The sequence below is a fragment of the Prunus avium genome, chromosome 3 (assembly GCF_965620075.1).
Source record: "Prunus avium chromosome 3, drPruAviu1.hap1.1, whole genome shotgun sequence".
Lineage (NCBI taxonomy): Eukaryota > Viridiplantae > Streptophyta > Magnoliopsida > Rosales > Rosaceae > Prunus > Prunus avium.
Genome location: NC_142286.1, coordinates 12,480,127 through 12,507,576, shown reverse-complemented (window position 1 = coordinate 12,507,576; position 27,450 = coordinate 12,480,127). Strand labels below are relative to the sequence as shown.

General features: G+C 38.0%; 1 pseudogene; it reads right to left on the bottom strand.

Moving 5' to 3' along the window:
- Nucleotides 1–9,206: 9,206 nt before the first annotated feature.
- LOC148295650 (uncharacterized) lies at nt 9,207–14,543 on the bottom strand (annotated as a pseudogene).
- Between the last annotated feature and the right edge of the window lie 12,907 nt (nt 14,544–27,450).

Sequence of the window (27,450 nt, the reverse complement as noted above, 5' to 3'; positions counted from 1 at the left end):
AAACAAGAGTGGTTGTGATTGTTGAACAAAAGAAGCAAAATGAAATTGCAAACAAAAACAAGTAAACAAATGTAACAAAGAGTGGTTTTAAGAGTTGGAAAACAGATTTTGAGACTAGGGCTGCTGGTGGGATCTATTGGTGAAGTGCATCAACCAATTCAGATTTTATAATGCAAGTGTTGTATGCATTAGTGAAGTGCATCAACCAATTCATCTTTTATAATGCAAGTGTTGTATGCATTAGCCATATGGAATTCAGATTTGTCACTCCCCTCTCCCTATAAATACCACATCCATTCCACATTCAAGACACAACAAATCCTGAGATTCACAACCCCCACAATTCACTCCAACCATCCTCAAACACTCTCAAAATCCCAAACACTCCAACAATCACCAAAACAACTCCAGCAAACCTCTCTTCCATTTCCCTACGAATTTCATCTTCCTTAGCCATCACCACTCACTCAAACTCATCCCAAATCACCTCCATATCCTTCATACATCTTTCTAGAAGTGGGGAAGCTCTTGGAGAAGCATTAGAAGTGGAGAAGCACTTGGAGAAGCCTTGGACACCACAAGAACTTCAGAAAAAGGGTTTTTCTACTCTTATTGTATTCATTATGTTTTCTCATTTCTGTTCAAGTCTCTTTTCCATTATGAGTAGCTAAATCCATAACTAGGGCTTCGATGTAACCTAACATGAATATTCTGGGTTTATAAGTTTGGAGTTTCAAGTTTGATTCATGATTCATGTTCTTATTCATTATGCTTATAAGTTAACATGCTTGTTTGAATGATTGATCACCATTAGAACTTGTTTGTTAACTATCTTGGTTTGAATTAAGAGTATACACCATGCTTTAATTCGAATTGAACTATGAATAGGAAGAGTATGTATGGACATTCGACAACAGGGATTAGATACAACTCACGGATGACCAGTTAAGGGCCTCAGAAAACACACCCCAAGGGGGGGAGCTCTCAAACACTTCTCTAGAGCTCCCTTCCCTTCTCTCCCTCAAATTCTCTTAGTTTCTCTTTCTAGTTTTCAATTGTTATAATGAGATCTTTGTGCTGAAATTCTCCTTAAGTTTTTCCAAGTTCTACTTAATTTTCATTGTTATGTAAATTCTTTTCTTTAGTTTCAAGTTTGATTAGTTTCCAAGTTTCAATTATGATTTTTGTTCTTATTCATTATGCTTATAAGTTAATATGCTAGTTTGAATGATTGATCACCATTTAGGCTTGCATGTTAGCTATCTTGGTTTGAATTAAGAGTAGACACCATGCTTTAATTCGAATTGAACTATGAATAGGAAGAGTATGTATGGACATTCGACAACAGGGATTAGATACATGCTTGGTTGTTTAAATTGTTCTTCTATGCTTAATGGGTTCCTAATGCTTAATTTTAGGTTAGACAACAAATGATCAAATTAGGGAATTAGGAACACAAGGTTATGACCACACACCATGGCTTAATCATACATTAGCTAGAATCAATCCATTAATCTAAATTGAACTTGGGAACTTATCTGCTTGAGTTAGTTATTTTCTTTCTTTCTTGTTGTATTTATTTCCTTTTTTTTTTCATTTCTATTTTGTGTAGGAAAATGAATTGGATCATTCAATCACCAATCCTCGTGGGATCGACCTCGCACTTACATACGCTATACTACCGAACGGCTCGTGCACTTGCGAGTATCACAAGTTGAGGATGCAGCTGAATCCATTTTGGTGCAGCTGTATCTACGCAACAAGTTTTTAGATACAGCTGCACCAAAATGGATTCAGTTGCATCCTCAACTTGTGATACTCGCAAGTGCACGAGCCGTTCGGTAGTATAGCGTATGTAAGTGCGAGGTCGATCCCACGAGGATTGGTGATTGAATGATTCAATTCATTTTCCCTACACAAAACAGAAATGAAAAAGAAGGGAAATAAATAAAACAAGGAAGAAAGAAAATAACTAACTCAAGCAGATAAGTTCCCAAGTTCAATTAGATTAACGGATTGATTCTAGCTAATGTATGATTAAGCCATGGTGTGTGGTCATAACCTTGTGTTCCTAATTCCCTAATTTGATCATTTGTTGTCTAACCTAAAATTAAGCATTAGGAACCCATTAAGCATAGAAGAACAATTTAAACAACCAAGCATGTATCTAATCCCTGTTGTCGAATGTCCATACATACTCTTCCTATTCATAGTTCAATTCGAATTAAAGCATGGTGTATACTCTTAATTCAAACCAAGATAGCTAACATGCAAGCCTAAATGGTGATCAATCATTCAAACTAGCATATTAACTTATAAGCATAATGAATAAGAACAAAAATCATAATTGAAACTTGGAAACTAATCTGCTTGAGTTAGTTATTTTCTTTCTTCCTTGTTTTATTTATTTCCCTTCTTTTTCATTTCTGTTTTGTGTAGGGAAAATGAATTGAATCATTCAATCACCAATCCTCATGGGATCGACCTCGCACTTACATACGCTATACTACCGAACGGCTCGTGCACTTGCGAGTATCACAAGTTGAGGATGCAATTGAATCCATTTTGGTGCAACTGTATCTACGCAACAAGTTTTTGGCGCCGTTGCCGGGGATTGGCAACATAGTTTGGTTCTATTTCTTTTCCCTACTTGTTTTATTTTTATTTTTCATTTTCATGTTTTTCTAGACAGTTTCATGTTTTAAATTTAATGGCGTTAATGGACAAGTTGTGTTTGTAGTCCAATGGACAAGGACAATTGCCTAACAAGCAAGAGAACTGGGTTTAAGTCCCAGCTTACACAACCCATTGGTGTTTGTTACTTTGATGCATGAAATTGGATGTGTGTTGATATTCCTGTTCATTTTAGTTTTTATTTCCTCATCCTTTTAATTCTATTTCAAGTTTTCTATGTTTGTTTTAGCAATTTATTATAGCTCAATAATAAATGGAGGGAGATGGCAACCTCAATCATAAGAATGGGAAGTGTGGAGCAGTGGGAGAAGTCGCGACCTCCAAGTGCATCCATGCTCGACCTAATCGCTTCAAGGGGGAGCATTTCAATCCTTTCTCTTCTTTGAATTCTGTTTATTTCCGTAGTTGTTTTTGCCTTTTGGTCCGCGATGAGTTATTTGTTTTTCTATGCTGAATCCAACCATATAAAGAACGTAAAATTTGGACTTACGGTTGGAAAGTTATAGCCTAAAAACTGAACAGAGGTCGAAGCTGAAAAACATAGAAACGAATCTGTCCAAATGGTGATAAAAGGGTGATAGAAAGTGCTGTTTGTTTGTTTTTTTCTTTGGTTTCTTGGTTTGTTTCTTTTAGTACAATAATTTATATCGTTTGTTTGAGTTTGTTTAGAGTACTTAGTTCATTTTCGTTTATGGTTTGTTGTTTCATGTTATCTTAATTTGTTTTTGTTTCTTTTTCTTACGAGAATATATTTTTAAAAAAATTTAAAAAAAAAAAAATTTATTTTTCATATGAGCCGACTTATGGTAACCCCAGTGAGCACTTCCGTTAATACAGTGTCTAGGAGTTCTTTAGGCGACACCTTCGGTGTCTAAGAAGTTTGGGTTTTAAGCGGGACCATTGTGACCCCTCCAACCTTCCTGGATCCCCTGGCTGTGTTTTCTGAGGCCCTTAACTGGTCATCCGTGAGTTGCTTGTATATTCGTGTGTTTTTAAATTAAGTTTTATTTATTTATTTATTTTCTTTGTTTTCTTTTCTGTATAGTCTTTGTTTTTGTTTTGTTAAGTTAGTTTATTTATTTATTTACGTGGTATGGTTAGTTAGTTTATTTCTGAGTGTTAAAACACATTTTTATTTCAAAAGCTGCATTAAAAACAAAAAAAAAAACAAAAAAAAACAAAAACAAAACAAAAACAAAAAAAAACAAAAAAAAAACAAAAAAAAAAAACTTCTTCTTCTTCTTCTTCTTCTTCTTCTTCATCTTCATCATCATCATGGCTTGCCTCTATTTTCTCTTACTTGCAGAATCTGCAGCAGCTCGACATGGTCCTCATTTTTCCTCTGCAGTGCTTCCACGTGCTGATTGGCACAGTAGAGCCGCTTCTGCAAGTCCGCCACCATAGCCTTCAAGGAAGCTATTTCCTCGCTCATCGCGGCACACTCTCTTGTCCTCGCTAGTAGGCGCATGCCCAAATTGGTAGCGGAGACCGCGTGGAGCACAGTTAAATTGTGGGACTCCTCCACCGCTGCCTTGTCAGACCTCTGTGCCACATGCAGATGATCTGTCGGTGTGAGCTTGCTGCCAATCATGCCTCCCAGCAGCGCTGCTCTGTTCGGCATTGCCTCAGAAAAGTTTGGTATTATCTCAGCAAAGTTTGAGGCTGTGCCGTGATGATATGTGGAGTTTGGGAAGACAGGAGTTGGAGGAGCCCTTGTCTGGGCATTCGGTGGTGCAAGTGAGAGCTCAAGGTTGAGATCATCAAGGTGAGTGCATGAGGATGCCATTTGTTTTGCTTCTGAATTTTTTGATGTTTTTCCTTGAGTTTGCAGGAAGAAATGCTGGGTATCATCCGCTTGCAGAGGTGTGGTTTAAATAGACATACGCTGATGAGAGAGAGAGCCAACACCATTTCGGATTTCCCGGGCATGCTCGACCTAATCGCTTCAAGGGGGAGCACCTTTACTTTCACTTTACTTTTCTTTTTTCCGTGTTTTCTGGTGTTTTATGTTTTTGCCCGTTACTTTCATTTTCTAGAGCTTTGTGTTTTTGCTTTTTCCTTTCGGCTGTCATCTTTATTTTATTTTAGTTAGGGAACTGTGCTTCCATTTCCGTTTGTCGTCTTCGTTTGATTTAAGTTTGGAAAGTGTGCTTTCTGTTGGTAATTTTTAACAACAATATTAAAACCTTGCAAGTGCACAAATCAAATGATAGTATAGTAAGCAAGCAAGGGTCATTCCCACAGAGATTGTAATCTAAAGAGATGTTTATCAATGTCACACAAAGAAAACTAGAACACAATTAAACACGAAAATAAAATAAAGATTGAAATCACAAGGACTTCCACACACACGCCAACACCAAGGGGGTTTTGATTTGATTTTGTAAATAAAAGAAAACAAAACAGAATTTAAATTAGAGTTTAAGAGAAATTAGTTTAAAATCAATCAAGAACAATAGCTAGGACTCACTATCCACCTCCAAACAATCAATCAATCCATAAACAACAGTAGATAATCAATTTCTAGCAAGCATATGATGACGACACTCACAACAAGATCATGGCATTTGACTCGAGTTGTATGATTCTCTCTTAAGTGTATGTAAAGTGTATGGCATTTACATCAATACGTGTATTCTTAATTGAAATCCAGTATGGCATTTACTCAATTTAACAATCAAGAATCCATTAAGATCAAAGAGAATATGAGTGTCACAAAAACCCTAAAACATGGCATTTGTTATTAGGAATTCAAGAATCGATTTCTCATAACTAGTTCTTAACCCAATTATTCGTTGCAAACAAGAACACATTCAATATGGCAATTGACCTATGTTCTACAACAATTTAATTCCGATACATGCTTCAAAGTTAGCTACTCAAAGAAACAAAATATCAGAATTCACATAACATCGAGAAACCGAAATCATCACGCTTGTAGAAACTGAAAAATCCATTCAAACTTGTTTATAGAATTGAAATCATGTTTAGGGCTTCAAGATTAAGCCCTAACTAACAAGAAATTAGTTACTCATGTTCTGGGATGAACTCAAAAATAAATACATAAGAACTGAAAATTAAAAGAAGAAAGGAAAAGAAAGAACTCGCTGGCAGCTTTTTCCTCTTGCGCGGTTGATCTCCTTCGGACGTGTATCCTCTGTATGGGGCCTTGGCTGGCCTTTTATATGACTTAAATCAAAGTCCTAAACCCTAAAATTTACTGAAAAGTCGTCCAAGAAGTCTTGGTAAACAAGGAATCCAAATAGAAAAGTAAAGATCACAATTCCTAACTCCACAGGGAAATACAGCTCAGCCCAATTGTCACACGATTTGGGGTTCTTCGGCCTTCTAGAAAAATCAGGAAAAATATATTTTAGAAAGATAAATGTCTTATCTTTCCAACCATATATAGCACGTAACTTGGAAAATTCGGGAAGGCTTCCGTTTCTTCATATTCACGTAACATGTACGAAACTGTCCTGTCTGCACGTGGGCTAACGTTACTTGTAATACTGTACCAATTGGCTCGGTAGAAAATTCTGGAAAAATCACAGATTCAACTTCAAGGTGTTAGCTTTCATCTCCAATTGACCTTGCACTAAAATCCCTCCGAAAAGTTGATTTTCCCTTAAAAACCTTCCAAGAGCGCAGAAAAGCTGAAAATCAGAAAAGTGAAGTAATAAGCCCTTTTTAAGTCTAATTCTTCTACAAAGCCTAAGTAAAGAGAGTACATAAATGAGTATATTTATGGACTTATCAAATACCCACAACTTAGATTTTGCTAGTCCTCGAGCAAAACAACACAGAAAATAAAAACAAAAGAACAAAGACTCAACGCAAACAAGCGATGGACTAACTTCCCAATATTGATCTCAGAGATAATCACCAACCGTTAGCTAACTTCCAAGAAATAAGCAACAATAACTCAAGACATTATCAAAGGGTTAACCAAACTTTAGTTGAACAACTTGGAGTGTCGTGTGTGACATAGCCAACATTAACATAACTACGACTTATGCTTCACAAAAGTTAAATAACCAAATAAGAACAAGCTTTGACTTCAATTCTCACCAAGGATGTTCACTCCAATGACAGCACTAGGTAGTGTCACTCATATATGTGAGAGGAATCAAAGCAATAGGATGTACTCACATAATTGAAATAAAGGCACATGACAAATATAAAAAATCTCATGGGAAGATATCGCATACTTGAAAACATTTAAACCATCCGACCATAGTACTCTATTCTCCACATGAGGAACCACACTTCTCCTTGGATCAAGTAGGACTTTCACTAAGGTTGTAATGGGGTTTAGGGTGATGGGTGAAACAAGAAAAAGATAAGGAATGAACAAATTCTAAGGAATTCATAGAGCTTTCCATGAAAATTATAACATCTTGCACTTTGAGCACGGAATTGATACTGTCTTGAATTTTTATTTTTATTATTATTTTTTTTTTTCACACGTTTTTTTTTTTCTTTTTCTCCTAACTCCATTAGCTTTCTAATCAACCCATGTAGCGAGTGTTAGGCCAATGACTCCCAAGCTAGCTAGCTTTAGGGCATTAAATGTAAAACACTCCTAGGGCTTAATAACTCAAGTTGAAAAGGCTTCGAAATTAGTTTTTTTTTATTTTTTTATTTTTTTATTTATTAGATAGTATCCTTCACTTTCCACATGATTGACCAATTTGTGCAATGCTCCCTTAACAACGAAAATACTCAACAAAACTCCTTAGAAGGGTGTAGGATAAACATATGATAGATTAAGGTGAGGAGAATTGGGTAAAGAACGAAAAAAGCTTACATAAAAGGCACAAAGGGGGTTAACTAGGGATAAAAGTGATACGGGTTGGCTAGAAGGGCTCAAACGAAAGAAACAAGGCCTATATCACTTCCAAGAATCCATGTGGTTCACGAAGTATGCCTCAAATAGATCATGAAAGTAGTTCTAGCAAACAATTTAAACATCCTCAAGTACTTGACCAAAACAAAGAATAATGAGATCACAACGACTTGTAGACAAGAAAATTATCGAATAGTATATAACACTCAAGAAAGAAAGGCATAGGCTCAAAAGCTCACATGATAAGGGTTATATAAGTCTACACCCTTATTTGGGAATTTAAATCATGTGAACTCCCCAATCGAACATCATATTAATGTGGCTGTGTGCGTAAGGATTTCCAAAGTCTAATCACAAAAATAAGGCTAACACAAAGATAATGTAAAGAATTATTGTCATGCTCAACATTTCTTGAAAGTTAATTGCAAATAAAATTCAATCTCATCATAGAATTGGGAAGTGACTACCACAAACAAAACAAAACAACAAAATAAAAACTAATTAAATAAAAACCGAAAGTTGAAAGGAATTGAAAATCAATAAACAAACTGCAGTTCTGACCCAGGCGCAAAGAATTACACGTATCTCCCAAAATACTTGGCTAAACTTCACGTTCTTTATATGGTTGGATTCAGAACGAAAAAAACAAAGAACGCAACGCGAGCCAAATTCCAAAAACAGAAGCAGACAAGAACAGAATTGGAAACAAAGACAGAGGACTGCTGCATGCGTTATGAAACCAAAGAACTCAATCACCCACAACTTAAAACAAACATTGTCCTCAATGTTTAAAACAAAGAAAACTAAGTCATGCAAAATTAATTAAAGAGAGAGAGAGAGTGTGAGAACTTCCCAGGTTTGTGTAGGTGTGGTTGAGCAAAGCATAGAATATGTCGAAGTGAGAGAGGATGGACAATGTGACGAACTTAAACACCCACAACTTGCTTCTTGGAATGTCAACAGACCCGTAATAGCTCCTAAAAGTCTCGGAATGCGATGAAATTGGAACAAAATTGAGCTGGATATGGAATCATAAAAATCTGGAAATCTGACTTTTAGCGACGAAAAATCTGATGAACACCGCTGCTAAAACCTCTTTGGTGACGAAAAATCCGATGAACACCGTCGCTAAAACCTCTTTGGTGACGAAAAATCTTCAAATTCTGGGCAAAACAGCAGCTGCCTTTTTTTGTGTTTTAGGTCCTTTTTTGAGCTTCAAATCGTCCTAAAACATAATGTAGGCCACCGGAGACCCCCAAACCTGGTCCAAAACATCAGAATAACTATTCTAAACATGTTGGTGGCATCAGATTGACCTGAAAAACAGCAAAAAATAATTTAGGCAGAAATTCTAGTTTTGACCAAAATAAGAACATAAAAGCTATTTTTCTATTTTCTGGCATTTAAACTCAACCAACGACCAAAAAAACTTCTGTAACACATCTGAAATGTGCTGCAAACATTCTAGGGCTAAAAAAATGTGAATTTTTTTCTTTGGAACACAAAATCCATTATTTGATGATGAAAAACTTAACAAAAACAAAAATATGAAAATTATACGAGAAATCACACATAAACTAAAAACAAAAGTTAAGAATGCTTGGGTTGCCTCCCAAGAAGCGCTAAGTTTAAAGTCTTCAGCCAGACGCGGTTCTTTAGATGATTATTCAATAGATGGGGGTGGTGCATCCATGTGCATGCTCTCTTTTCCCAACTCAAAAGATTCATAGTATGGCTTCAAGCGATGTCCGTTCACTTTAAATATGTTTCCCGTCTTGTCATTTTGAATCTCAACTGCACCATGAGGGAAAACATTAGTAACAACAAAAGGACCTTACCATCTAGAACGTAACTTACCTGGGAATAGCCGGAGACGTGAATTGAAGAGCAAGACTTTCTGTCCTATTTCAAAGGTCTTCCTTTGAATTGCTTTGTCATGAAATGCCTTAGTCTTTTCCTTGTAAATTCGTGCACTCTCATAGGCATCATTCCTCATCTCATCCAATTCATTCAATTGGAGTCGCCTTGCATCTCCAGCCTCTTTCATATCGAAATTGAATTTCTTGATTGCCCAAAATGCTCTATGTTCAAGTTCAACCGGAAGGTGACATGCTTTACCATAAACCAAACGAAAAGGAGACATACCAATGGGGGTTTTGTAGGCTGTCCTATATGCCCATAATGCATCATTAAGTCTCAAGCTCCAATCCTTCCTTGTAGGGCTCACGGTTTTCTCCAAGATTTGCTTGATTTCTCGGTTACTAATCTCCACTTGTCCACTTTTTTGGGGATGATAAGGTGTTGAGACCCTATGTGTAATTCCATACCGCTTTAAAAGTGCCTCAAATGACCTATTACAAAAGTGGCTGCCTCCATCGCTGATAATGGCTCTTGGTGTTCCAAACCTAGAAAAGATGTGGTCCTTCACAAAGCTCAAAACAACTTTTGAATCATTAGTCCGGGTAGGAATTGCTTCCACCCAATTAGAGACATAGTCAACAGCAAGAAGGATGTAAATAAAGCCATAAGATGAAGGGAATGGTCCCATAAAATCAATGCCCCACACATCAAATATTTCAACAATAAGGATAGGCGTTAAAGGCATTTGATTCCTAGAGCTAATGTTACCGGTTCTTTGACATCTATCACATGTGGAACAATAAGTAAATGCATCTTTGAACAAGCTAGGCAAATAAAAACCACATTGCAATACTTTAAGGGCTGTTTTCTTAGTACCAAAATGTCCACCACATGCAGATGAATGACAAAAGGCAAGTATAGAATTAAATTCAGATTCGGACACGCACCTTCTAACAATCTGATCTGGACAATATTTCCATAAGTATGGATCGTCCCAAACATAATACTTACTTGTTTTCACAAGCTTATCCTTTTGAGCTCGAGTGAGATCCTCCGGAATCAGTTTTGAAGCCTTGTAATTGATAATGTCAGCGTACCAAGGGTCCTTGGCTTCGAAGGTGAAGAGTTGCTCATCGGGGAAACTTTCACGTAGAGGAAGCACGTCCTCTTCTTCATTGGATCCGTGCACCAGCCTACTCAAATGGTCAGCCACCACGTTTTCACTCCCTTTCTTGTCTCTAATCACCAAATCAAATTCTTGAAGCAAGAGAGTCCACCTAATCAGTCGCGGCTTGGCGTCCTTCTTGTGGAGGAGGTACCTAAGTGCTGCATGATCAGAGAATACAATTACCTTAGTGCCAATAAGATATGATCTAAATTTCTCTAAAGCAAAAATAACAGCAAGCAACTCCTTTTCCGTAGTTGAATAATTCAACTGAGCATCATTCAAAGTCCGGGAAGCATAATAGATGGCATGTGGTACGTTGTGCACTCTTTGTCCAAGCACGGCCCCCACTGCATAATCCGAGGCGTCACACATCAACTCAAAGGGAAAATTCCAATCTGGAGGCTGCATGATAGGGGCAGATGTCAAAAGCTCCTTAAGCTTGTTAAATGCAGCCAAGCACTCTTCATTAAACTCGAATTCCACATCTTTGCCAAGCAACCGACATAGGGGCCTTGATATCTTTGAAAAGTCCTTGATGAAACGCCTATAGAACCCTGCATGTCCTAGGAATGACCTAATCTCCTTCACGGTTGTGGGGGGCTGCAAGCTTCTCACAATGTCGATTTTTGCCTTGTCCACTTCAATTCCCCTACAAGAGATAATGTGACCCAAGACAATACCCTGCTGTACCATGAAGTGGCACTTCTCCCAGTTGAGCACTAAATTGCATTCCTGACACCTTTTCAACACTAAAGAAAGGTTGTGAAGACAAATATCAAATGAATCACCAAAAACAGAAAAATCATCCATAAATACCTCGATTATCTCCTCCACCATATCAGAAAAAATTGACATCATGCAACGTTGAAAAGTGGCAGGTGCGTTACATAAACCAAAAGGCATACGCCTATAAGCAAACGTACCAAATGGACAGGTGAAGGTGGTCTTTTCTTGATCTTCCGGAGCAATGGCAATTTGATTGTATCCAGAGTATCCATCCAAGAAGCAATAATGACTATGACCTGCAAGACGCTCAAGCATTTGATCAATAAATGGTAACGGAAAGTGATCCTTACGTGTCGTGGTATTGAGCTTTCTATAATCTATGCATACTCTCCAACCCGTTTGAATTCTTTGAGGCACCAACTCATTGTCTTCATTCTTCACAACGGTAATTCCGGATTTCTTGGGAACAACTTGGACGGGACTCACCCACTTGCTATCCGAAATGGGGTATATAATTCCCACGTCCAAAAGCTTCAAAACTTCCTTCTTAACAACTTCTTTCATCACCGGATTCAGCCTCCTTTGGGCTTCCCTTGTAGGTTTAGATTCTCCTTCCAAAAGGATCCTATGCATGCACTTTGTAGGGCTTATACCTTTGATGTCTGCAATGGTCCAACCTAGGGCAGTCTTGTGCTCCCTTAGAACTCTAATTAGTTTGTCTTCTTCAGATGCACTCAAATTAGAAGCAATGATTACAGGCAGTGTCTTTTCATCACCTAAATATGCATATTTCAAGTTCTCTGGAAGGGGTTTTAGCTCAACCTGTGGTGCTTTCACAATAGAGGGAACAAGCGTATTAGTAGATAACGGAAGAGGCTCAAAAATAGAGTTAGACTTACCTCTTTGGGGAGGCAAGGCCTCAAGCATATTCACGGCTTCAAGTACAGCTGTGTTCCCTTCTTTATTCACAGTTTTGGGGCTTTGGATGAGTGCCCTCTCCAATGGCGTCTCTCCTTGTGATGCATTAAACGTTTCTTGTACCACCTGCTCAAGTACATCTATGGAAAAACAAGCATGATCATCATTAGGATATTTTAAAGCATCTAATACCTTAAACTCCACGGTTTCCTCATCGAATGCCATTGTGAGAGTGCCTTCATACACATCGATTTTTGTCCTTGCTGTTCTCATGAATGGACGTCCTAGAATCAATGGAAGGTCTTTTCCAGGAATAGGAACTTCCTCCATCTCGAGCACTAGAAAGTCGGCTGGAAATATTAGCTCATTCACCTTGACCAAAACATCTTCCAACACTCCCTTAGGATACTTGATTGATCGATCAGCCAATTGTATGCTCACGGAAGTCTTCTTAAGCTCACCTAAATTTAAAGATTCAAAAACAGAAAAAGGCATCAAATTAATTGAAGCACCTAAGTCTAATAAAGCATGTTCAAACCTTTGATTTCCAATGAGACAAGGTATAGTAAAACTCCCTGGATCCTTTAGTTTAGGAGGCAATTTACGCAATAGCACGGCTGAAACTTCTTCACTTAAGGCCACGGTTTCATGCTCCTTGAACTTCCTTTTATTTGTACAAAGATCTTTGAGGAATTTTGCATAGCTTGGAATTTGTTGGATCGCATCGAGCAAGGGAATGTTCACTTGCACTTTTCGGAAAGTCTCTAGGATATCCTTTGAAACTTGCTCCTTCTTTGAATTCAAAAACCTACGAGGAAAAGGAATCTTTGAAGTAATCGAATGATCCACAAGAGAACTTACCTTAGAGTTGTCACTTGGAACCATAAGCTTGGGAGAGGGGGCAGCCACTGTTTTGGTTGAATTTCTCTCCTCATTGTCATCCTTTCCCACCTCTTTTCCACTTCGAAGAGTAATCGCCTTTGCGGTTTCATGGCCTCCATTAGGATTTGGAATTACTTGGCTTGGAAACTGTCCTGGCTCTCTTTGACTCAAGGAGGCTGCAATTTGTCCAACTTGGTTTTCAAGGCTCTTGATTGCTGTAGACATTTGTGTATGTGTTTGCCTTGTTTCCTGCATAAAACCTTGAGTGCTTAATGCCAAAGAATTAACTAACTCTTCTAAAGACTTACCTTGCCTAGGAGGTGGTGGTGGTGCATTTTGTTGAGGAACAAACTGATTTTGTTGAACTGGGGTTGTTTGCACGTTTTGGTTGTTCTTCCATCCAAAGTTAGGGTGTTGCCGCCATCCCGGATTATAGGTGTTAGAAAATGGATCGTTTCTTGGCTTTTGTTGTTGCATATAGTGTGCTTGAGCCATCTCTTCTCCATCACCATACAAACTTGGACAAGACTCCGTAGGATGTCCGGGATTAGCACACACAGCACACACTTGTGCTTGAGGGATTAACTGCTTAACAAGGTTAGTCAAATTAGCTATTTGAGGACCAATATCACTAGCACTTACCTCATAAACACCTGCTTTCTTTGGGGGAGCTCTCCGATAATTAAATTGTTGAGAGTTTGCTGCAATGTTCTCAAACATCTCCTTAGCTTCAGTAGCACTCTTGTTCATCAAGCCTCCTCCACTAGTAGCATCAACCATCATCCTCTCCGAATCGAGTAATCCCTCATAAAAGTATTGCATAAGTAGCCAATCTTCAATTTGGTGATGAGGGCATGAAGCTAGGAGTCTCTGAAACCGATCCCAATACTCATGAAATGATTCTCCATCTAGTTGCTGCACTCCCATGATCTCCTTCCTAATACGGTTTGTCTTTTGAGCTGGAAAGAACTTTGCAAGGAACTTGGAAGCCAATGCTGTCCATGTAGTGATAGATGCACTAGGTAAAGAATAGAGCCACTCCTTGGCTCGTTCCTTAAGTGAGAATGGAAACAAACGCAATCTGATTGCCTCATCACTAATCCCTCCATTGTGCATAGTCGCGCACACGGCAAAGAAATCCTTGATATGTATGTGAGGATCATCCCCAGGCTTGCCATAGAATTGTGGCAAAAGGTGAATGGTGCCACTCTTGATCTCAAAGGTGGTTGTAGTGGCTGGATACGCAATACATGACGGCTGGTCCAATGCTTTAGGAACCGTGAAATCCTTCAAAGGTCGGGTGAGGTTGTTGAGTGCCAACTCGTCTCCCATCTTGATTGGAAGTGTAGCTTGCGTATCTTTATCTCGACGGAGATAACGAAGTGTGTTCTCTAGTTCAGGGTCGTATTGTATAAGCTTGTAACCTTGCGAACGACGTCCCAGCATATACCTGAAATTGAAAACAAAACTTAATTAGATAAACAATCCCCGGCAACGGCGCCAAAAACTTGTTGGTAATTTTTAACAACAATATTAAAACCTTGCAAGTGCACAAATCAAATGATAGTATAGTAAGCAAGCAAGGGTCATTCCCACAGAGATTGTAATCTAAAGAGATGTTTATCAATGTCACACAAAGAAAACTAGAACACAATTAAACACGAAAATAAAATAAAGATTGAAATCACAAGGACTTCCACACACACGCCAACACCAAGGGGGTTTTGATTTGATTTTGTAAATAAAAGAAAACAAAACAGAATTTAAATTAGAGTTTAAGAGAAATTAGTTTAAAATCAATCAAGAACAATAGCTAGGACTCACTATCCACCTCCAAACAATCAATCAATCCATAAACAACAGTAGATAATCAATTTCTAGCAAGCATATGATGACGACACTCACAACAAGATCATGGCATTTGACTCGAGTTGTATGATTCTCTCTTAAGTGTATGTAAAGTGTATGGCATTTACATCAATACGTGTATTCTTAATTGAAATCCAGTATGGCATTTACTCAATTTAACAATCAAGAATCCATTAAGATCAAAGAGAATATGAGTGTCACAAAAACCCTAAAACATGGCATTTGTTATTAGGAATTCAAGAATCGATTTCTCATAACTAGTTCTTAACCCAATTATTCGTTGCAAACAAGAACACATTCAATATGGCAATTGACCTATGTTCTACAACAATTTAATTCCGATACATGCTTCAAAGTTAGCTACTCAAAGAAACAAAATATCAGAATTCACATAACATCGAGAAACCGAAATCATCACGCTTGTAGAAACTGAAAAATCCATTCAAACTTGTTTATAGAATTGAAATCATGTTTAGGGCTTCAAGATTAAGCCCTAACTAACAAGAAATTAGTTACTCATGTTCTGGGATGAACTCAAAAATAAATACATAAGAACTGAAAATTAAAAGAAGAAAGGAAAAGAAAGAACTCGCTGGCAGCTTTTTCCTCTTGCGCGGTTGATCTCCTTCGGACGTGTATCCTCTGTATGGGGCCTTGGCTGGCCTTTTATATGACTTAAATCAAAGTCCTAAACCCTAAAATTTACTGAAAAGTCGTCCAAGAAGTCTTGGTAAACAAGGAATCCAAATAGAAAAGTAAAGATCACAATTCCTAACTCCACAGGGAAATACAGCTCAGCCCAATTGTCACACGATTTGGGGTTCTTCGGCCTTCTAGAAAAATCAGGAAAAATATATTTTAGAAAGATAAATGTCTTATCTTTCCAACCATATATAGCACGTAACTTGGAAAATTCGGGAAGGCTTCCGTTTCTTCATATTCACGTAACATGTACGAAACTGTCCTGTCTGCACGTGGGCTAACGTTACTTGTAATACTGTACCAATTGGCTCGGTAGAAAATTCTGGAAAAATCACAGATTCAACTTCAAGGTGTTAGCTTTCATCTCCAATTGACCTTGCACTAAAATCCCTCCGAAAAGTTGATTTTCCCTTAAAAACCTTCCAAGAGCGCAGAAAAGCTGAAAATCAGAAAAGTGAAGTAATAAGCCCTTTTTAAGTCTAATTCTTCTACAAAGCCTAAGTAAAGAGAGTACATAAATGAGTATATTTATGGACTTATCACTTTCTTTTCCGTTTTCTTTTTCCTTCTGCAAATTTACTCTTTTATTTCCAAAACAAAATAAAGACAAAAACAACCAAAAAAATAAAATAAAATAAAATAAAAACATCAATAATGCAGTAGAAGTCATTTCTTCACAGTGCTCGGTGTCTCGACCATTGGAGCTTTGAGTTTGGCCCTCTGGCTGTCCTCTTCCTGGGCTTCATGCACAGCCTCTTGGGGCTCACCACTTGAGCTCCCAAAGATCGCAATCTTAGCTTGAGCGTAACTACTCTCACGATCTGCTTGCTTGCGTTTACCCGGTCGGTCTAGGTCTTCCAGCTGTTTTCGCATGTCGCGAGAGTACAACTCTACCATCTTTGATAGGTTTCTATTCTCGTCCCGCAATACTTCTAGCTGGTGTCGATTCACCTCCACTATCCTTGACCTCTCCCTTTTCAAGCTTTTTATAGCAGTCTGACACTCCTCAATCATACTTCGCTCCGCCGCCAACTGACCTTTCAGCACCTCTACCTCATGGGACTTCGCAAGTAGGCGATGACCCAAACTTGCGACTGTTGTTGTACTCTGCACGCTCAGTGCCAGGGCATCGCTCACGACCCGGTTGTCATCCCTTGTCCCCAGAACACGTATATCTTTAGGAGTCACCAGATTTCTGCCCACTCCAATGGCAACATCGTTGTCCAGGAGTATTGAGTCAGTTACTGTCACAGGCCCCCGTGCGGAAGCAAAGTAGGGCATCCATACTGGTGCCGCTGCTTGGCCTCGTGTTTGAGTCGGTGGAGCTAGGTTGAGATCCAACGAAAAGGGGTAGGAAGAGGCCATTTGATTTCTCACTTCTTATCTTCTTTCTTTTCTCTTTTGTGTGTTTCTGAGTTTGTGTTTTTTACCCTTTCTTTTTTTTACCTTTTATAGACTTAGTTTTTGCTAACCCTAGCCATTGCGGTTCTGAGTTCTGTGCGGCCCTTACGGCTTATCTCTATATGTCGCCGCACCCGTTTCCCAACCCCCTTAATTGCATTTTCACCTTTCACCACCTTCAAGTGAAAAAGTGGTCGCGCCTTCCTACGAGTCTAATAATTCTAGCTTGGGGGATGTGAAAGCGGCCTCTGCACGCCGACACGTCCCTCACCTATTTTCCCCGTGACTTCCCAGGAACCAAGGCATCAAGGACCACACTTTTTCTGTTTCGTAAATACCCGCCTTCGCACTCCCAATTCACGTTTCATTAAATTAAAATAAATAAAAAAATAAAAAAAATTAATAACATGTGGGCTTCGGGTTTTCACCGTTGTTAGGTTTCAAAGTGTGTTAACTTCTTTTGGGTTGGGCTTTCAATCGTTTGGGTTTTGGCTTGTGTAAGACTGTTTGTTTTCTGTTTCGAGTGTTTTACTGTTTCGTTTTTTTATTTTTTATTTTTTTGTTTGTTTGTAATTTTTATTTTGTAATTATTTTATTTCAATTCTTGTGTGTTTTGTGATTTTATATTTACTTTAGTACCTTTCATTTCTTGTTATGACATTGCTTGTTCCTAATTTTTAAACATTGAGGACAATGTTCATATCTAGGTTTGGGGGTATTGGAGTTTACCAAGTAAATTTAGTTTCTCTTATTAAAAAAATATATATATATTTCTTGCTTGTTTTTTTTTTCTTTCTATATTTTGAGTCTTGTTTTGTTTTGAGTCACTTTCCGAACACATTTGATGAGATTGTGATAAATGTTTGCATGACTTAAATGAAAATTGAATTTTATTTATTTATTTATTTTTTTTTTTTTTTGTTCCTTGTAAATTCTTCTTGTAAAATAAAAACAAATAAAATAATTCATTAATTAATTAATTTGGCATCGTTCTAGCATGGTATGTTCGAAACCTTCTTTGCACTTGCCATTTGTTTCATAATTTTCCAATTAAAGGATTTGCATGACCTAAAGAATTGTATTAAGCATAAATTAGACTTATATAACCATATAATGTGAGCTTTTGAGCCTTGTGCTTCATTTCATGAGTGTTATACACATACTCTTATTTTCTTGTCATCAAAGTTGTTGTTTGATCTCATTATTCATTGATTTGGTTGAACACTTAAAAGTCATTCATTCTTATGCAATTTGATTTCATGACATTTAAAGAAATGATATTAAGGCCTTCTTTGGATCGTTTGTGCCTTTCAAGCTAACCTTATGCATGCTTAAGCATGATTTTCCATTGTTAACCATTTTGAGCCTACATGTAAACCTTTTCTTTCATTTTACCAATTATATTTCCTCGCCTTAGCCCGAAAAACAAATATTTACCTTTCTAAGGAACTCATGAGCTCTAATTCGGATGTGTTTTTCATGCTAAGTTTGGGAAGGGGTATTACATAGAAGAAAAAAAGAAAAAAAAGAAAATCACACAATTGGTGAAAGAAAAGAAAAGAAAAAAGTTATGATTAAATGGTAGTTGAATGAAATTTTGTTTTTGGGTTTCATTTTTGGGCCTTCAAAATAATTTGGTGTTTGGAAAGGAGTTTGAATCAATGTAAATGAAGGTATAAGGAGTTTTGATCATGTAAAAGAAAAAAAATCTAATCGTGATGATTCGAAGTCTTGTAAACAATTATTTTATGTTCTTACATTTTGAGTTCCTTGGACTTTGTATTATCCATACCTTTCATTTCTCACTCACCTTACACCCTTGGCCCCATTACAACCTATAATAAGACCTAAATTGATCTTAAATGTCATATGGTTGAATTGCATGCATTTTATTACTCTTAAGTGTTTGGCATCCTTCTTGAGATCATATTAATGCAAGTTCTTCATCTTCCTATTTTGAGTTAACTCCTTTATGGTTTAACTCTAATCCCATGTCTTAAACACATTCCCTTCCAAAATCCTCAAAGCTCTCAAACACATGTTCTTCCAAAATTCTCTAAAGTTCCCAAACACTTTCTTCTCCCTCCTCAAAGTTCTCAAACACTTCCTTTCTTCCTCAAAGTTCTCTTAGTTTCCTTAATGTTTTCTTAGTTGTAATTTATTTTTCTTGTAATGTACATTCTTTCTTAAGTATTCAAGTTTAATTAGTTTCCAAGTTTCAATTATGGTTTTTGTTCTTATTCATTATGCTTATAAGTTAATATGCTAGTTTGAATGATTGATCACCATTTAGGCTTGCATGTTAGCTATCTTGGTTTGAATTAAGAGTATACACCATGCTTTAATTCGAATTGAACTATGAATAGGAAGAGTATGTATGGACATTCGACAACAGGGATTAGATACATGCTTGGTTGTTTAAAATGTTCTTCTATGCTTAATGGGTTCCTAATGCTTAATTTTAGGTTAGACAACAAATGATCAAATTAGGGAATTAGGAACACAAGGTTATGACCACACACCATGGCTTAATCATACTTTAGCTAGAATCAATCCATTAATCTAAATTGAACTTGGGAACTTATTTGCTTGAGTTACTTATTTCTTTCTTCCTTGTTTTATGTTCTTTGTTTTTGTTTCTATTTTGTGTAGGGAAACTAAATTGGATCATTCAATCACCAATCCCTGTGGAATCGACCTCGCACTTACATATGCTATACTACCAACGGTTCGTGCACTTGCGAGTATCACAAGTTGAGGATGCAGCTTAATCCATTTTGGTGGAGCTAAATCTACGCAACAAGTTTTTGGCGCCGTTGCCGGGGAACGAACCTAAACCCTAAACCCAGCACTTGCGAGTATCACAAGTATAGAAAGACAAGTACGAGGTCGTACCCACGAAGACTGAGAAGTTAAAACTAGTTATGTACTTAGATTACCAAATTCAAGAAAGTAGGAGGTTATGTCTAAAACAGAATTTAAAACAAGAGTGGTTGTGATTGTTGAACAAAAGAAGCAAAATGAAATTGCAAACAAAAACAAGTAAACAAATGTAACAAAGAGTGGTTTTAAGAGTTGGAAAACAGATTTTGAGACTAGGGCATTCGAATCACCATAACAATTCAATTCTGGGTTATAAAGATTCAAGTAACAAGTCTAATTCAGATTCAAAGATTGATTCTAGCTAAAGTATGATTAGGCCATGGTGTTTGGTCCTAACCTTGTGTTCCTAATTCCCTAATTTGATCATTTGTTGTCTAACCTAAAATTAAGCATTAGGAACCCATTAAGCATAGAAGAACATTTTAAACAACCAAGTATGTATCTAATCCCTGTTGTCGAATGTCCATACATACTCTTCCTATTCATAGTTCAATTCGAATTAAAGCATGGTGTATACTCTTAATTCAAACCAAGATAGTTAACAAACAAGTTCTAATGGTGATCAATCATTCAAACAAGCATGTTAACTTATAAGCATAATGAATAAGAACATGAATCATGAATCAAACTTGAAACTCCAAACTTATAAACCCAGAATATTCATGTTAGGTTACATCGAAGCCCTAGTTATGGATTTAGCTACTCATAATGGAAAAGAGACTTGAACAGAAATGAGAAAACATAATGAATACAATAAGAGTAGAAAAACCCTTTTTCTGAAGTTCTTGTGGTGTCCAAGGCTTCTCCAAGTGCTTCTCCACTTCTAATGCTTCTCCAAGAGCTTCCCCACTTCTAGAAAGATGTATGAAGGATATGGAGGTGATTTGGGATGAGTTTGAGTGAGTGGTGATGGCTAAGGAAGATGAAATTCGTAGGGAAATGGAAGAGAGGTTTGCTGGAGTTGTTTTGGTGATTGTTGGAGTGTTTGGGATTTTGAGAGTGTTTGAGGATGGTTGGAGTGAATTGTGGGGGTTGTGAATCTCAGGATTTGTTGTGTCTTGAATGTGGAATGGATGTGGTATTTATAGGGAGAGGGGAGTGACAAATCTGAATTCAATATGGCTAATGCATACAACACTTGCATTATAAAAGATGAATTGGTTGATGCACTTCACTAATGCATACAACACTTGCATTATAAAATCTGAATTGGTTGATGCACTTCACCAATAGATCCCACCAGCAGCCCTAGCTCATCTTCATGTCACCATGACCAAGCTTCCAACCAGAAATGATAGCTCATACCTAGCTCACCATGACCAAGCATCCAACCAGCACATGCTGAGGTCAGCATAACCAGCAACTTCAAGGGCTTACAACTTGGGCTTCTCTTAATCAAATTAGGACTTTAAGCACTCGAAATTGAAGTTCAGAATGTCTTCTTTCCAGCCATATGTCATTTGGGCCAATCCAAGGTCGGAGGAGGAAGTTAAGGCCAAAACAAATTGCTAACTCATTTTGCGCGCTGATAAAATCCATCCTGAGCATGGCTCTGTGTTTGCTAGGTAACAGACTCCATATTTATCCAATGGGGCTGAATTTTGGATATGTTATAGTACACACCCATTGGAACAACTTTCATGAAGAATGCTGCCTCATCCGAGCTGTGTAGGTTGCTGAAACAAAGCTTGCAATATGACCTACGGAACTGGACTGGCAGGGGGCTGTAGCCAAAATGAGTTTGTCTTTTAAGCTCTTCTTCCATTCATCCAAATTAGGCCTTAACATGCTTGAATTGCATGAATTATGCTCTCTTGCTCTATTGGCCTACAAAACACAGAAAGGGAGGGAAATAACTTAGAATTATAGGAACTAAGCAAAAGAAGTAAGTAAATTGGGCATGTATATGTATGAAATTATGAGCTTAACAGCTCCTTCGGCCAGCTCATGGCCGTGATTTATTAGGCACAAACAGTATATTATAGACAAAATTTGTACAAAAAGTTGTCTAATTCTAACAAAATTTGTACATTATATAAAAATGTTAAGTGTTCTAAAAATCCTCTACTCCATATGAAGGCAAACAAACTCTGCCCATTCTTTCCTCACTTCATCAATGGCTTCTTGAGGGTATGGCGCTTGATCTTTTCCCTTCGCAAACTGCAATCCATAAACAATGATTATTTAGGCTTTATAAATACACAGAAACTCAATATTCGATATCCACAGACGACGCTATTTTTCATTACCGATGTAGTATATTGATTCAACGACGGTATTTTGAATTTACCCTCGTTGATAATACAAAAAACCACATAAAATAAATCTGAAAATTTTCTTCTTACCATCTTCTCAAACTCCAGGGAAGGATCCATGATGATGTCTCTCATAAAGTGCATGACATAATAGCCACACTCTACACTGCTGGGTTGCTTTGGTGTGCCTGGTAGAGTTTTCCAAATAGGTGCTTTACGCCCTTGTCTGCCTATGTGTGAATTATACATTTTGATAGCATTGTTCACTATGTTTTTGCCCTCCTCATCAGCAACTCGATTTCCGGGCAGTGGATCCAGAAAATACACTGTCTCCTTCTTTGCTCTCACAATGATCAAGACCCAATGATTGCTGCACAAAATAAATATAAAGGTTAAACAGTTTTATACGCAGTGCATCATACAAACAAAATCATGTTAAGGAGACTAACCGTGGATTGTTCACCATCTGTCTTTTGAAGTCGATTGGCTACCAAACGTGATCTGTCAGTTAATGTCCCAGAGTTGGCACTAACTTGAGCAGTGCCGATAAGGCCAACCATGTTCACCATATTTGCAGCTTTCAAATTATCAAATAGGCACCAAAATTTATGAAATGATCACATGACTTTTTTTTTTCAACAGAAAGGAGAGTGAAATGAATATTTGATAAGGACAAACCTCATATAGACTGCAACCACAGTAGCCCCAATTTCTTCCATGCCTGCAAACTGTGTAATATCTTCATGCAAGACGAAGGTACTATGATCTTCACAAAACTCCTCCTTCTCAATTGTAAAGGTCATAATCTTCTCCTGAGGCTTTAGTGTCGTTTCCACATAACGACAAAGGGATTGTAAAGAAGATGGCACCTCCAGCTTTGAATAATCAGGTACTTCAGTATTCTGTTTAAAGAAATAAAGCAACATAAAGTGACGTGGTAAATCAATAAACACGACGGTTTAAAGAAAACACCGTCGTCTGAAAATAATTTACACGACGGTAACAAAACACCGTCGTTGTGAAGTATTTATTATGTCATATAAAAAAAATCCGACGTCTGATTCAAATGCAAAATTCATAGATAATAAATTTACCTTTTCAATTTGCTTTTCTCCAACTATGGATTTCTGTTTTAATAAATAAAGAGAGATATATAAGAAAGTTTGTACAACAATTTAAAAATTCAATTGAAAACAAAATTGCCGTGGAAATTTAAAACAAACGACGGTTTAAAGAAAATATCGACGTTTGAAAATTGAAAAACAAATGAAAAAGGCAAAGTTATGAGAATTTACCTTTTCATCTTGCTTTTCTACATCCCTGGATTTCTGTTTTAAGAAATAAAGAAATATATATAAGACAGATAGTACAAAAAGTAAAAAAATTAAATTAAACTGTCGTAATAAGGCATAACATAAGACGGTATGTAAGAATTACGGACGTCTAAAAACCATTAAACGATGGTAAATAATAAACGTCGTGGGGATTTATCTATTACGTCGGTAAGAACTAAAACCGTCATCTAAATCACCATAAAATTTTTCAAAAATCCAGATTCCAGAGTGTACCAGCCTTTTTTAGCAGAAACACAGATAACAGCAATTGCAGATAAAAAGAGTGAGTGAGAGAGAGAGAGAGAGAGAGAGAGAGAGATACAGAAAGTGGGATTGTGTCAGTGAAGATAGCTTGTAAAACAAGTAAACTAAATACGACAATAACTCAATCCTTTCCACTGTTGTGGTATTGCATTCCAAACGACGGTTTATTAATACATGCGTTGTGGTATGTAATTTCAAACGGTAGTAAATGTAAACCGTCGTCGTTTTTAATCTAACGACTGTGATTCACAATAACGACGTCTAATGGCTTTTTAAAAAATAGAGAATTCAACGTTTAGAGATGTTACCATTTCATCCTGCTTTTCCCCACCCTTAGCAGTATCATCCTCAAAATATAGGGCTCTCACATCAAGAGCCCCAGAGCAACTTGCTTTGTCCGACATTGGATTTTTGGGACTTTGCTCTTGACCTTGGATTTCACAGGGGTTAGTTTTCAGTTTAAGCTGTTTGGGCCTACTTTGAAACACTCAGCCCATATCAATTTGGACAGCCACCAAAAAATAACCGGGCCAAGACTATACACTTGGCCAAATATTGAAGGCCCAGAAACTATCAAACCACGAGAAAGACTTGGGCTTCAAAGAAACCCAAAATTGGGCTTCAAAGAAACCCAAAATTGGGCTTGGCTTGTTCAAATAAAGAAAATAAGCCCAAAAAAGAGACAGACCCACGTGACCTCCTGACTTGGAAAAGTCAGCAATTTTAACTGGGATTGATAAGAAATTAATAAGGGCAGGTATAAAAGAAGAACATCTCTGAAGAAAACTCTGCTGCCAGAAAGGTCAAATCCCTTTTATATATTCAGAGATATTTTTTCTACTCCAAAGAAGGCACCATTTTCAAGGGATACGCAGACTTTGTTTTTCTAAAAAGAGATAAGCAGGAAACAGGGAGTTATTCAAAACTGGAAAATCAAACTTACCATCACAGTTTGAAACTCTTACAGGAGCATTTAAACTAAAAGAAGGGTTAGGTTCCCCATCAAAATACAGGGAAGTGATGGCCTCAGGAACTAACTATTGAGGGCTTAATTTGCCAGAAATGATAAAACCCCCTTTTTCTTTGCATTTAAAAATAAAAGGTCTTTTGAGAATTTTTGGCCGCCCATTATTAAAAGAATTAGAACCCCCACTCCAAAGAAAACATTTCTTATAAATATAGGAGAGGGTGAACAGAGCAAAGGACAATCAATCAGACAACCAAAAAAATCAACCAAAATGATCACTTGATCTCAAAAGCCTTCAAACATCTGCCAATCAAGACACCCAACTTCACTTCAGTTCAGACTTAGAGAAATAAATCATTCAAAACGAGATTTCTCTTGTTACAAATTTGGTTCAGCATAAGCCAAAGCAAGCAGAGGTCAGGTTTTTACAAATATGAAAACCTCAACAAATTTATGAAGAGCCTTGATCAAGCAGGACAGATACCACAGTGCAGCTCCAGCCCAGTAGTCAAGTCCAACCACTTCTGCCTCTTCCGGACTGAAGAAGTCCCAATTTTGCCCAATCAAAAAGCCTTCCAGGGTTTGAAATAAATTAAAGCTCTGCCAAATTCAAACGTTGGCATCGATTTGCAGTTGAAACAGACCAGTTGAAGTTGTTGATAGTCCAGTCCAGCAGAGGCATATCCAATCCAGCCCGGATCAGAAGCATCTGCCCAAACAGAAATCTAAGTCCAGTCTTCTTTTTTGTCTGTTTTAGATTTAGTTTTTCCTTTTTGAGTTTTGTAAAATAGAATTATGTCTGAAAACAGTTCACTTTCTTATCATCTATTCTAGCCAGAACTACCAGTTTTTTACTGTGAAAAATTATGAAGTCCTCACCAGTCTGAGGCAAGAAAAGAACTTACTTGGGAAATATTTCTCACCCAAATTCACAATCACTTGTTTAGAAGTCAGTAACTTGGGCTCAAGTTATCTGTTTTTAGGAAGTCTGCTAGGATTTTTTATTGCTAGCAGTGGCACGCTCACACACTAAAGAAAGTTGACTTGTTGACCAGTCATTGGTTTTCAAGGCAATGGGGAACTTTACCCTACCATCACAGGAACAAAAGTAAAACGGGTGAACAATTTGGCACGCCCAGTGAGACTTCTCAGTATATATACTCCTATAAAATTTTCTAAAGTATATGAATATTGGAAGTTCTAGCCAAAACCCACGTCACGCAGTGGAAAGAGACCAAGCAGCTCTCCGGGAAGGACTGGAGTCAGATGTAAGCGATGCCAGGCAGTCAACCCATGGCAGTACCAGGAGTAGACGTTCCAGGGCCGGCTCCAGGAGGTTGAATCAGATACAGGAAGCTGTGTTCCGACAGGAGGCTACAACGCAAAGGAGTTAGGACACTCTAAGTAACATGACAGCCATGATGCAATGGCAAGTTAACAGGCAGTTCAGGAAGGACCGTGAGGTCGCCATGGCCAGAATTCCAAACCCTGATGCCGTGATATAGCAGCTTGACCTCCGTTATGGACCTCCACCAGGACTAGCATGGCCATATCAGTATCAGGAGAACCCTTTCATCACACAGATAGCTGGAATACCAGGACCTGGAGAGATCCAGGCTGGACAGAGGGGAGGAGCCCTTCCCGTCCAGGAGCATGAGGTCAAGTCAGGCTAGAAGGCCCTGCACCAGTTCAGGTTCCCTAGAATCAGCCAGAACCTCCACCTATTCCACAACCTGTGGCCCCACGTGATCAACCCTTGCCACTTCTGCCTAAGGCACCAGCTGTGTTGCCCTACAGACCTAGAAGGTTGGACCCCAATCCATTCCCTCCACGAGCAAGGGGTAGAAGAGGCAGAGGGGGAATCAACCCCTTTGCCAACAATGACAGGAATAAACCGGGGGTGAACTGGAGGAATCACCTAGATTATGAGGAGGAGGAAGAACACAGGGAGGAAGCTCTGCCCAAGCCATACAGAATGGAGCACAAGTTCGACCACGTCCAGCCAGAACAAGGGTGAAATCCGCACCCTGTCAATGCTTTGAACGACATGGGGGCACTGCAGAGAATGATCAGGGAGATGATGGAACCTGAAGCCAAAAGAGGAGAAAGGCCCACCTACAGAAAGCCGTATCCGACTTACAGAGATCAGATACCTCTGTCCCCAAGTTTCAAAGTACCAAATTTCACTTTGTTTAACGGAGAAGATCCTCATGCTTCATTAGTTGAGCACATAGGCAAGTTCTCTGTCCAGTGCATAGCCATAGAAAATAACCCTCTTTTAAAACTGAGGCTTTTTGGAAATTCTCTCTCTGGACAAGCTTTTACTTGGTACACCAGCCTACCAGCTAACTCTGTTCAAACCTGGGAGCAAATGGAAAATGTCTTCCACGACTACTATTTCAGGATCCAGCCAGAAGTCACCATCAGTGATCTTGCTGCCCTCAAACAGAGTGAAGATGAACCTGCTCAAGATTTCATAACCAGATTCAGAAAGCTCAAAATGAAATGCCGAATCCCTATGGAATAAAGACACTTCATTCAGATGGCTCAAGCCGCCCTTAAAATCTCTTTGAGGAAAAGATTTGATGGGATGTTGTTTGGGGATCTGGTAGAATTGGCAGACAAAGCATCTAAATATGAGGAGTTGCTCAGAGAAGAATAGCAGAGGAGAAACTCTT